Below are 13,270 nucleotides of genomic sequence, written 5' to 3' on the forward strand. Positions count from 1 at the left end.
TTCAAATAAATCACTTGTTTTATTCCAAATTTGGGTAACAGATATTTGAATTTTTTTTTTTTTTTAAAGATTTTATTTATTTATTCATGATAGACACAGAGAGAGAGAGAGGCAGAGACACAGGCAGAGAGAGAAGCAGGCTCCATGCACCGGGAGCCTGACGTGGGATTCGATCCCGGGTCTCCAGGATCACGCCCTGGGTCAAAGGCAGGCGCTAAACCGCTGCGCCACCCAGGGATCCCCAGATATTTGAATTTTAATATTAACCGTGCAATGGCACATAGATTTATTTATCGTAGTATTAGGAAAAATATGGAGAGAGCAAAAAAATTGATGGGTGTTTGATCAGACATTAATTTTTATGTTAGAGAAATTTTTTTATTTATTTACTATTTGTTGCTGCTCCTCGACTTTGCAGCTTGCTTTGCTCAGGAAGGAATAAAAAGCCTCAGTGTTTGGCCTTAAATTTGCCAGCGTGCTTTACAACGAACTGGACACGTATCTTTCGCAGTCTGTATCCATCTGCCTTTTTTCCCCTAATTTTCTTTCTCTTTGGTTGCAGGCCAAGAAGGAAGAGAGGACTCTCACCACAGCATTTCAGAGGGAGTACATTGCCAGAGCTTTGATTTCTTATTTGGACAAACGTTTCTCCAAGGTAACTATTACCGATGCACAATAAGGGGGACCCATCCTTAGAATTCGCAGACTGCGGTGGTGCCACACACAGGCGTGATTGTGCCGTCTAATAGGAGCCTAGGGTGCTGTGAAAGAGGGAGGGAGAGAAGAAGACCGAACAGTGGGGACATCCTGCTGGCCTCCTAAACGTGTTACCCGGAGAATGCCATCAGAATCTGGGAGCTCACCGAGTCGTACTACACATGTGTGGGAGGAAAGGGGAGGCTGTATTTCCCTCTTCGTGTTAATCTCTCTCTGGCATTCACGCAAACAATAGCTAGTGTGGTTTGATTATTAAAAAGAACCCCAGCATTTTGTCTTCTATGGGGAAAGCGTGGTGCAATTCTCAGAGGTTACAGTAAAATCTGTGCTGTATGCATGTCATAGAGGGAAAGGAAAGGGAATCATGATATTTTTTACCAACTAAGACTTAAAAATGTGGAAGATTGTAAAGAAATCCATGCTTTCCTTTCATGAAAATACCACTTTGTGAGGCTGTGGTTGGGTTGGTGACAAATACTTCATGAAGTTCCTGTTTTGGAAAATCCTATCCTTAACGCCTTTTCATGAATATGAGAGAGAGAGAGAGACAGACAGACAGACAGACACCTCAAAGAGAAGTCTGTCAGCATCATAACTGTATGTTTCAGGGGAGTAACTCCGGGCACTTTCTTTATGAATCGTAAGCTTAGTGGGAATAAAGGCTTAACAGAGGCAGCTGAATTCATAGTCAGCTTTAGCATTCATGAATCGGCTGCCAATATTTTAACACAAATTGCTGTGTCATTTCTATGAAGCTCCCCTGTTGCTACTCAGTCTGTAGCCAAAAGCCATTTTTGCTAAGCCCTGAAATTACATCTGATAAAACTGCCTCCTTCCTTCCTGATAGAGATACCCAAGGACACAACCCACAGAAATGCACAAATATATGATCCAATTGAAAAAAAAAAAAAAAAAACTTGTCAGCTTTCTCTGTTTAGCAGCTAATATATGGCTGACATGACCTAGTCCTTAGCTTGCTAGAATGCACTTTCAGATTGGCAAGGGGCGAGTAATGCTTTCCTCATCAGTCCTCATCCTAGTTGTTCTTTTCTGAAGGGTCTGGGTGGGGGGAATGGAGGCTGTACATTAGAGGAGAATTTTGTGATACTATTCATTGTCTGTTCTGACAGAGAAGACATTGTTTGTTCACTGTAATAGGCTTGGCAGGAATCTGTGCTGTGCATACAGAATGGGGGAACAGCAGTGGAGAATCTCAAAATCCGAAGCAAGAGATTAGCTTAGAGATTTTTTTTTAAAAATACTTTAAAGCTTCTCATTGCTGTAGGTGCAAGTCATAATTTAGGGAAATAGTTGTCCTTCAAGTGATAGTTTTCTTCACCTTGCATTATGCGTGTATTACATTAAAAAAAAGGCTTCAAGACAGCGGTGTGCTTATCGAACTACTATAGTAACAAGAATTACAATCATGAAGTTTATAAACACACCAGACCTGCTTGGCGATCGCTCCCTGTGCATTAGTATTCATGTCAGTGTAAATGAAAAACAACCTATGCACCTCGTCTGGTGATTCACAGAAGCAAGTGTGAGCTGCCTAAGGTAAGAGAAAAAAGAAACATTAAATGATAGGCTTTGAGATCAGCAATACACTGTTAGGGACAGTGTGAGAGGGTGCCATGCCCCAAATGTCCAGAATTTTAAATTCAACTGTGAAAGTGAAGATTCAAACGGATGTGCTAGCCCTTTCTTGGAAACCAAACTGGCAGAGATGTAAAACGAGACTGAAGCTCAGTGTTTCTGCTGCTTAAGAAGCAGAAACACCCCACTTCCTTGCTAACCTCCCCTCCCCACCTGGCACAGGAACTGTGTGGTGTGATGGTCCCAGGAGCCCCAGGCATCTGGGGATTTCACGTGTGTGCATGTGTGTGTGTTGCACTAGAGCAGAAAATGATGTCAGGCTGCAGGCTGCTGTGTTCGCAGAGCACGTGAGCTAGACCAGGGGAGCTCCAAGAGCAGGTGTGTGGGCCCATTCCCAGCCGAGTCCAAGGGCCTGTCGTCCTTATGGCTCCAAGAGAGATTTACCATATCCCCCAGTCTTGGCTTGTATTTATGAGAACTCCCTGTATATTTTTGTAAGAACTATGTAATATAAATTAAGACATTTCTAAAATTACAGCTGCAATGATGTCGGTGTATAGGCGGTCATTAGATTATTGCAGACCCTTCTCAGCTTTCTATGTGACCTGTGTAAGGATCAGCCTTAGACACCTAAAGCAGATCTTTTACTCTGCTGCTTAATAATACCATCCAGGTACCATTATTTGCTTCATTTTTAAATTTCTCAGTCTTTTAAAATGTGTTTAGCAGTCTTTTTAAAGACATGTTTGTGTAACCTCTTAAAAATACGTAAAATATAGATGGTGGTATTTTCCAGTAAAAACCAAAGGAACCAAGTAAAATTAACCAAGATGTTACAAAACTGTTTCCCTTTATTGCTTCAATAAATTGGTGCATTTATTTGGTCGGTTTTAAAAGTAGTTTTTATGTTATCATTTCTAACAGCCAAGTTGATGGCTACTAAGGGAGGAAAAGCAGAGGTGGGGCGGGTCCCTACTGCTCCTGCAGGGGGCTGGGGACGGGCAGGCCTCAGAAGACAGTTTGCAGGGTAACTGCTGGCGTGGCTGTGACTTGGCGGCCCTGTCTCCCATGCTGCCTTCTTGTTCCTGTTCTCCCGGAACCCCGGTAACCACTGTACTGGAGACCCGGTCATTAGCATGCACTAGTGACACCCGGCTCTGCGGAGCGTGGACCTCAGCCTGCCAGAAAGCAGTGGGAGCTCACAGGCTGCTCCATCAGCGGGTGCACCTCTAGGGGCCGAACCCTCGCCTGGTCTGGCTTCATTCACATCCTGGTAACCAGGAGACAAGGACTATCCTTGTCTTAAAATGACGAGTCGCCAAGGGCTTGTTTCACCAGTTCCAGCTCATCTTTGTCTACTGGGAAAGGAGGCACATACCAGTGGAGAGAAATTGGGAGTAAACGCTTAATGACACTCTTTTATTTAACAAACACTTAAACTGCACCAACTGTGAGGCAAGCAGTTGTCTAAATACTTTGCAGATATTAACTCATGTAACCCACTCTCCTTCCCCACCACTGCTACCATTATTATGATTCCCATTTTACTGATGAGGAAACTGAAGCTCAGAGAGGGTAATTTGTCCTGGGTTCCACAGGTGGTGAGAGTGGATCACATGTGCGCTGGGGCTGTCTGCCCTAGGGTCTAGGCATTAGGTCCCTGTGCACCCCATCGCAGACCCCTCTTGTACCAAGAACAGAATTTGCTTAACGATCTGTCCCTTTGGGGTCTGGAAGCACACAGCCCCTTTTGGGGTCTGCCGTCAGAGAAGCACACACGGTGGGTTACATTGCTGGTTTTCAAACTGTACACCCCTTGCCTCTTGGAGTTTACATCAGGGGAAGAAGAATTTTTAATTTGTGTCCTTCTAGTGGGTGCAGGTCAGTGGATTCCAGGCCTTGCATCCTGTGGCTGTCGGGGTGAGCTGTACTCCGCAGCATGCCTGCCCAGCATCACCCAAGCTGCACTGGGAGAAAGGCCAAGGCCATTGCTCTCCCTCTTCCTAACACTTCTTTGACTGCGTGGGTCCTGTACCTTTCTGTGTGCTCCAGTCCTGGGGCCAGCAATGTTGGACTTGCCAGTATGGAGAGAAGCCACTGTTCAAGCCCATAAGTTGATAAGATGGATGTTTGACCATTCTCCTTTCTCACCTGCAGTGAGGATTTAGACAGCTGCCTTTGGGAGGTCTTGCCTTACCCCAATGTTCCCCCAAAGAGTGGTGTTTTTTTTTTTTAAGAGTTTATTTATTCATGAGAGACACAGAGAGAGAGAGAGAGAGGCAGAGACACAGGCAGAGGAAGAAGCAGGCTCCATGCAGGGAGCCCGATGTGGGACTCGATCCCAGGACTCCAGGATCACACTCCGGGCCAAAGGCAGGTGCTAAACCGCTGAGCCACCCAGGGATCCCCCCCAAAGAGTGGTGTTAATGAGTGCAGCTCCCTGCCACCTCTCCTGAAAGAGAAAAGAAAAAAAGACGTTTCATTTATGATCCGATATGTTTGAGAGACAGAGATTAAATGAAATTAAATTGATGTACTTACTGCAAATTTCTCAGAATTTCCTTGTGACTCTCCACAGCAAGATGTGGAGAGATGTGGAGCAGAATTTCCTAAAGCTTTTATCCTCTCAGGTGGGGAGAAATGTCTAGCAGCACCCGTTGGGCAGTGCTGTCTTAAGAAAAGGAGAGACAACAGAACAGTGTCATAGAAGGTAATCAGGTATTGAGGAAAGACCAGCCAGCTACATTTGGGATCCCTAAATGCCACCCCGTCTTTGAACCAATAGTCATTGGGACCTTAGAGCTTCAGATTTCTCATCCGTAAAATATGGAGGATAGAACTGGATTATCTCTAAGCTGTTTTCATCTTTGTGAGAAGCTGGCAACTGTTTGTTTATATCCTAGCTTGCTCCAGAAGAGCTTTTAAGAATAAGGTGCAATTTATTGCAAATTATTGCAAGGATTATTTTATATATATAAATTTATGTATATAAAACATATAAGACAGAGTAAAATTAAAAACAGGTGGGGTAAAATGAGGCCTAGGAAATATAAGGCAGGAAAGACAGAGAAAGGAGGGAGGTTAGTATGCAGAAGAAATTCTCTGAAATCCTTCATGGCTGAAAGGAAAGAACCAAGTTTTGCTCACTGCTTTGTGATGAACTGTTTGAGGAGAGAACTAGAATCAAAGCTTCCTAATTAATAGGGTCCTAAGCTAAAAACAAATGTTTCCTGCAGAAACAGCTATTCCCAGTTTTGAGACCAAATTTTTCCCACGGTTTTTAAATTCCGTGGCCTTTTGGTCTTTTAGGTAGAAATTTTGGCTCCGTGACAGACTGGTCCCAAAGAGATTTGGACCCTCCACAAATGTGTTTCATAGGGAGCTGCGGATAGTGTCCTCATTTACTAAGCCAGTACACATTGTATACCTGTTCTGCTTTGATGTATGAGAAGGTACCTGAGTCTCGATTCTCCAGAATCTGGAGTGTTCTCCAGAACCCCTGGAGGGCTGTGTGATGGGAGGCAAGGTCCGGGTTGCTGTGCCGAGGTGGACGGGGTCTAGAGCAGAGCCTGTTTGTGTGACCTCCCTTATACAGCGTCACTACATCCATCCTGTTTTCAGGATGCTGATCCCTTTGTCTCCCCCCACCCCATGCAAGTCTTACTTCTCACCCTTTGTCCTCTCCTGGATCACGGTTTCCCTGCAGCCTCTTCACAAGACCACTGGGATTCAGAGGTGTCCCAGGGGGTTTACATTGTTAGGGGGGTAAAAATTCAAATCCAAATCCTCTTTTTAAAGTCTCAGTAAATAAAATGATTCTGAAATGTTTTTTAAAAAAATAATGCTGTCGGAGGACCTCTTAGAACATAGAAAGCCTTTAGTGACAGATGAACAAGCATGTCACTGAAATGCTGCAAGCGCCCATGGCAGCTTTCCTTAGTTTTTCTTTATTTTATTTTATTTTATTTTATTTTATTTTATTTTATTTTATTTTATTTTATTTTATTTTATTTTATTTTATTTTATTTATTTTTTTTTTTAGTTTTTCTATTTAGTCACCTATTGTTACTTTATCTTTGAAATGGATTGCTCACTCCTGAGACAAGAAGCCTAAGAAGTATTGATGTTGTTCTAAGCTGCAATCATCTGGCCGAAATTCTTATATACTTACCATAGTGTTTTATTTCCTAAATTGGGGTAGTAGTTACACTGGTGTTTGTTGTATCATACTTTTTGTAAATCTTAAATATCTTAATATATTTGGTAAGTTACGTATCAGCTTTTTTGAATATCTGTGGTATAAAATTCAATGTTAAAAGAAAAAATAATGGCAATCATACAACTTATTTTTTATTTATTAGAAATAAGGATCATCCATACCCTTAATATATATATGTCCTCAGACTCCTGTTGGCAAGCTGGCAACACAAGTCAGACAAAATATGTATTTATTGCAGAGAAATGCTTGCAAATAGCAGCCTAAACCTGCTTATCTTGTCTCGTTGTTTTATAAGTACACATAAAAATCATCATAGGCTGATTATGTTTGTCCAAAATGTTAGATACCAGGCAGCCCGGGTGGTTCAGTGGTTTAGTGCTGCCTTTGGCCCAGGGCCTGATCCTGGAGACCCGGGATCGAGTCCCACATCGGGCTCCCTGCATGGAGCCTGCTTCTCTCTCTGCCTGTGTCTCTGCCCCTCTCTGTGTGTGTGTGTTTCTCATGAATACATAAATAAATAATCTTTAAAAAAAAAAAAGTTAAATACTGAAACATCAGTTAATGAAAGCAATTATTGTCTGTTTTGATATTATAACATATTAAATATTAATTTGAGACTTATATATTTGAAACTTACTTATGAAAATATATATTGGATATATATCTCATATACCAGTATGTCTTCTCAAAAATTTGTCTGCAGGTTATGCATTTTATTTTATAATTAATTTAGAGTTCATTGAAATAGCACATCACTTGTTAAAAAGGAAACACTCAAGGGGCACCTGGGTTGCTCATTCAGTTAAGCATCCCACTCTTGGTTCCGGCTTAGGTCATGATCTCAGGATTGTGAAATAGAGCCCCACGTCAGGCTTCATGCTGGTGTGAAGCCTGCATAAGATTCTCTCTCTCCCTGTACCCCTCCCCCCTTAAGAAAAAAAGGAAACACTCAAAATAGGATTATTAAAGTTTACATGTAAGTGAGCATGATAATACAAACTTTAGTAATAACTTGTCCAAAGTCAAAGAATTGTCCTTAAGTCACCTCTTTCTTATATACCATAAAATTTTTAATCAAAACAGTTCCATTGAAGGCTTGCAAAAATAAACCTATGCAAGTCAAAACAGGTGAAGACTTTTAGTGAAGCCTGAACAAGACATTGCAATAATTATTTGTGTTCAGTTTAAAGAAAATGTTGCTGTTCTAGAGTAAGTGGTTGGTAATGAGATAATATGAGGTATGGTGAATTGCGGAAAGAAGATTAAAGGCCGACAGTAGAGTCAGTTGATTAGAAGAAAATGTTATGAAACCTCTCATGCCCCTGCACACACACCCCCCCCCCCCCCCCACTACATCACAGGAGCATCTGCTGCAGTTTCCTGTTCAGGGAAAGTCAGCTATTGCCTCTCCCAGCAAGTGCTGACCTCAGATGTGTTACACAAGCCCCTGTACTCTTTATGTTCTCTTTACTTATTACAAGATATACATACATATGTACACTATTTTGAAATACCAACCATAAATGAATGGCATTTCCCCTATTTATTGTTCTTTTTACAACAAAAGGTGATTTCTTCCTAAGAAGTACTATTTTTCTTAATCAGGTTACATTTCTTAGAGTTTCATTTCCTTGTGTTCTAAGAGATTGGAGCATTATTTGTACTGTCTTGTTAGGTGAGCTTATTAGTTTTCGTGTTCTGACTTCACTATTAATGTTTTTATTACAGTAAATAAATTTTACATCTATTACGTTCAAAAGCAGCTAATGAATTTCAAAGTCATTTCAATCAGCATCATTATTTTCCAACAATCTTAATGTTGCCTGACTATTCTAATTGTTAATTAAAAATCCAACTGTCACTGGAGTAAATACTCTTTAATAAAACTTCAATAACAATCTAAAGAAGTATTTCAGTGGATTCGACCTAAGAAAAAAGAAATAGACCTAAATGAAATATCTTTTGCATTTAATTAATTGGTGTAAGCTGCAGTATTTCTCCGTGAATCGTAACTAGCTTTCATTTTCAAACTTTGGAAGAATGAGTCATTTGTACTAGGAAGTAGATGCTAAAGAACTATGTTTGGCAACTTGGAGAACATTTTTAGCATTTGAATTTCCCTATTTATAGTACAGCATGAGGCAGAGTAAAATGTTTGGCATTTCTATAAGGGATGCAAACTCTTTAACATTCTCTGTTGTGATCTAACAATTCATTTCAGAGTAAGATGAATCAGTCTTGTTTGGAAAATGTTTTATACAAATATTGGCAAGGAAACTGTAACTGCATTTCTGTGGATTTTAAAAATGCAAACTCCCCTAAAGTAAATGATGACAAATTTCACAATATTACTTCTTTCTTCTGCTTTACTATAGTTCTGTGCGACCTGCCTTTTATTACTTTAAATCCTCACATTACTCTTCCATATCCCTTGCTTTTTAGATTTTGCTAACCCATGTTGAAATCAGAGACCATGTTTCTAGGTCCCTCTAATGTCAAGTTCTTTTTAGTCTAACCTCTCACTCCCCACAGTGGTTTTCTCATATTAAAACTCTAGGTTACTTTATTAACATATGACCTTTTCTTTTACATTAGACAATATGAGAACAGTAATTTGTAGGGTTTTGCACTTGCGTGGCTGAATGAAGGAGAAAGATTCATGTTCTGTCTCATTCTCTCTTACACACACACACCTGGTGTTGAACTAATAAAAAAAAAATAGTGCAAACTAAATGTACTATGGTATCCTGGAGGGGATAACAAAAAGAGACATTAGTGAAAACTAAGGAAATCTGAATGATGTATGGCTATTACTTAATAATAATGTACCAGTATTGGTTCATTAACTGTATAAATGTACCATGTTAATGTACAAAGTTAATAGTAGACTAGAAAAATCACAGTAACTATATTTATAGCTAATGTATTAAATGGTAGAGTTGACTACAATATGTTTCTTGATAAGAATAATTAGGGCACAAAGTAGTAACTAGTCCTTTTTTTGCCAAGATCTTCTTTCAGCGTAACTGCCTGTAGCAGAGGTTGGCAAAATCTGGGGCCAGCCAGCCACCATTTGTGTGGGGCTTGAACACGGGCTTGAACACGCTCTGCTGTGATCTTGCTTGTGCCCATTTCCAGAAAGCTGAGAGAGTGCATGCTCAGGCTTCCTGGGCTTGATTCCCAGCCCTTTGGTTAGGGGTTTTGCTTGATTCATTTAACCTCTCTGGACCTCATTTTCCAATTTTAGGAAATTAAAGGGTCAAATCAGATTTTTGACTTAGGGAATCTGTGGCTTAGAAAATTCTGACTCTGAATATGTGCTAGAGGTCTGTTTGTGATTGTGATCGTAGCTTTGGAATTCATTGAGGATGGAACTTTGGCACCAAGCCAATTTGCATGCATTATTTTAGTTTATAGCATAAGATTAATATCCATCATTTTTTAGCACTTTTGAACTCTCTTAAAAAAGAAATAGCCCCTGAAAATAATACTGTTGCCTTGTGAAGGTCGTTTCTGCATTAAGAAGAGAAGACCACAGTCTCTTAAAATACCCATGTTAAATCTGAACTAAAAATCATACTAAAATATTAAATTATACTTAATATGTGATGAAGTATATGTAAGGCACATTTTCAAACAAAAATTTTAGGTTAATGTGCTTATGGATCATACACTTAAATTTAGATTGAATTTATTATTTAATATGATTTATAGCGTTATGTGGTTTTCTAGTTTATGATAATAAAATTTTGAATACCTAATTATTCTCAAGGCATTTACAGACATAGAAGATCCTGCCAAGTGTCCCTGTTAGGCTTGTTGAGTAAATCATTAGGAAGTTAGTCATCTGATAATTACTTAATTCCTTTTGAGCCAGTCATTGTCCATAATAAGAAATTAGTTTCTAACTACAGTATTTCTGTGCTGTGTTTTGATTAGAGGCATATAAAACATGAAAGTCTAGTTAGGTCTGCCTTGAAAGTTAAATCAAATAATAACCACTTGACTGGTGGCATCTCTCTCGGGAATGGTTGAACTTTGACCGTTCAATAACATCACTAGGGGACTTTTAAAAGTCCCCACGTGCAGTTTGTACCCCGAACTAGTCAAACCAATCTCTGGAGACATTATTTTAGAACTTCCCAATTGCTTCCAATATGCAGCAAAAGTTAAGAACTCCTATCCTTAAGGAAGTGTGAGAGATGCCTCTTGTCATGATCTTCATACAGCAGAACTCTCCTGTCCTTCAAAATTGGGTGACTTGAGTAGCTATGGGTCATTCAAAGAGTGACCAGTAGTCCTCCCTTGTCCAGAGGGGACACATTCCAAACCCCCCATGGATGTCTGAAACCATAGATAGTACCGTATGCTGTATATACTGTGTTTTTCCTATACATACATACCTATGATAAACCTTAATTTATCAGTGAGGCACAGTAAGAGGTTAACAATGATAACTAATAATAATAGAATGAGTATAACAGCATATTATAATAAAGCTCATATGAATGTGGTCTCTGTCTGGATATCTTATTTTACTGTATTTGCCCTTCCGGTGATGGTGTGAAGTGATTGAATGCCTATGTGATGACATGGAGTGAAGGGAGTGACAGAGGCATCATGATGTAGCGTTAGGCTACTACTGGCTTTGTGATAGCACATCAGGGGTCATCTGCGTCAGGACCACAGAAGCTGTGGATAACTGAAACCATGAAAGCCAAACTGTGGATAAGGGGGAACTACTGTATACTCCGAAAGAGAAAGAAGCTTGCCAGTATTAAAGAACAAAAGCATGTCCCTTGCCCCCTAAATCTCCACCTCACAAATACCAGGAGCATCTGCCCTGATTTTGAAATTGCATCCCTCAGTGCTAGTGTTTGCTTTGGCTTTTGTTTTGTGTGGCATTTTAGTTCACATACAAGATCAGTGAGAGCCAGCATTTAGTGAGTACATCCGATAAGTTTCAGGCCCCTGCTAAACATCATTCTGTCTCACAGCCAGGGGAGAAAGAAGTAGAAAGAAGTTACTCCAAAATAAAAATAAAAAGTCAAAAATAAAATATGTCTTGTTTTATCAGAGAAATCTTATCTCAGTGTAATTGGATATTTCATCATTTATTCATCCATTCAGTGAACATTTACTGAATATATGTGCTGTTCCAAAAATAAGTTTTCAAAGTACTTTAAAACTTTTAAAACACAAAAGATCTATATGTGTTATCTTTTGCTTCACAACAAGCTTAGTGGCTTAATATGACCATTTATTAGTTCTGCAGTTGGCAATCTAGACTGGATTTAGTTGGGCAGTTTCTCCGGTCTCAACCAGGATCCCACATACAACAGTGCTCAGCTATCGTTGACCTTTGCTCATCTTAGCTGGGCTCTCACATGTCTGCAGTGTGGGCTGGGACAGCCTGGCTGATCAAACCTTGGTCCCTGTGACCTCTCATCCTTCAGCAGGGCTAACCTTGTCTTCTTTACATGAGGGAGTTAGGGGTACCTAGAGAATGAATGCAGTTATATAAGACACCTTAGGCCTGACCTCAGAACTGTCACACTGTCATGTCTGCCATACTTCTTGGCCAGAGCAAGTCACAAGTCCAGTCTAGATTCAAGGGCCAGGGAAATGGTCTTTACCTCTTGATGGATGATACCAAAAATTCCTATTATAAATGATGAGGATAAAAGAAAGAGTGAGGGTAATTGTAGTTATATTTTGCAAACAGCCATAGGTGGAAATTCTGAGTCTATCTTGGGACATTAAGAGAGGTTTCTGAGAGAGGGTTTGATCAGGTTCAAACCTGGAAAACAGCACATTCAGATTAAAGCAGTAGCGTGAGGAAAACTGTCAAGTTGCAACTTCCTTAATGAAAAACAAAATAGAGATTGTAAAATTTCCCAAATGTAGGAAATATGTCTAGCCCTGACACAGAGCATGTAGAAATCACTCAACATGTCCTTTTTCATTTACGTTTACATCATTTACATTAAAAAAAAAAGTCACTACGGTAGTGGGTAGGCCCATAAGACAGATATAATAACCTGATAGCTTTTCAACTTAACCATCTGAGTGACCTTAGACAAGTTACTATCTTCCATAGCTCTCTTTAGTACAGTGAAGAAAGTAATGCTTTTTGTATCAGTTAGTTTTTGCTGAGTAACAAATCACCCCACAGCTTACTGGCTTAAAACAATAGCCATTTATTTGGCTTCCTGATTCCATAGGTTTATAGTTTGAGCTGACACAGTATGGCAGCCCTTCTGCTTTCAGTTAGGCTCACATATGTGTCTGTAGTCAGCTAGATGTCTGCACCTAGCTGGGCTGGAGTGCAGTTACGATGTCTGTTCACATGCCTCTCATCCAGCAGGCTTGTTTGGGCTTATTCACACAGAGGATCCCCAAGTTTCCAAGAGTGAGAGCAGAAGCATAAAACCTTGTGGTCTAGGTTCACAATTTGATACACTGTTGCTTCCACTGCATTTCATTAGACAAAGTGAGTCACAAAAGGCAAGAATTAAGAGTAGAGATGTAAGGCAATATTTTTTACTGGTAGGACCTATGAAGTCATAATGCAAGCAGTGAAGGTACAGGGAAGAGAAGAATTCTAACCATTTATACAATCTTCTACATCCACTTATGGTTCACAACCATCCTATGAGGAATATGTTAAATGTAACTTGATTTTTCTAGGTGAGGCTCCAAGGTAAAAAGCATCTGGCAAATGGTAGATGTTCAATA

At 40.0% G+C, this 13,270-nt stretch overlaps 1 protein-coding gene across 2 annotated transcripts in view; it reads left to right on the forward strand.

Annotated features, from left to right (window-relative positions):
- Positions 1–13,270, forward strand: part of PAG1 (phosphoprotein membrane anchor with glycosphingolipid microdomains 1) — a 137,342-nt gene that overhangs the window by 76,957 nt on the left and 47,115 nt on the right. For both annotated transcript variants that reach the window (XM_072804113.1, XM_072804115.1), the window contains one exon: positions 563–655. The gene's annotated coding sequence lies outside the window, so the exon portion shown is untranslated. The remainder of the gene's footprint in view (positions 1–562; positions 656–13,270) is intronic.

This window comes from Canis lupus, chromosome 28 (genome assembly GCF_048164855.1).
Source record: "Canis lupus baileyi chromosome 28, mCanLup2.hap1, whole genome shotgun sequence".
Taxonomy (NCBI): Eukaryota; Metazoa; Chordata; class Mammalia; order Carnivora; family Canidae; genus Canis; species Canis lupus.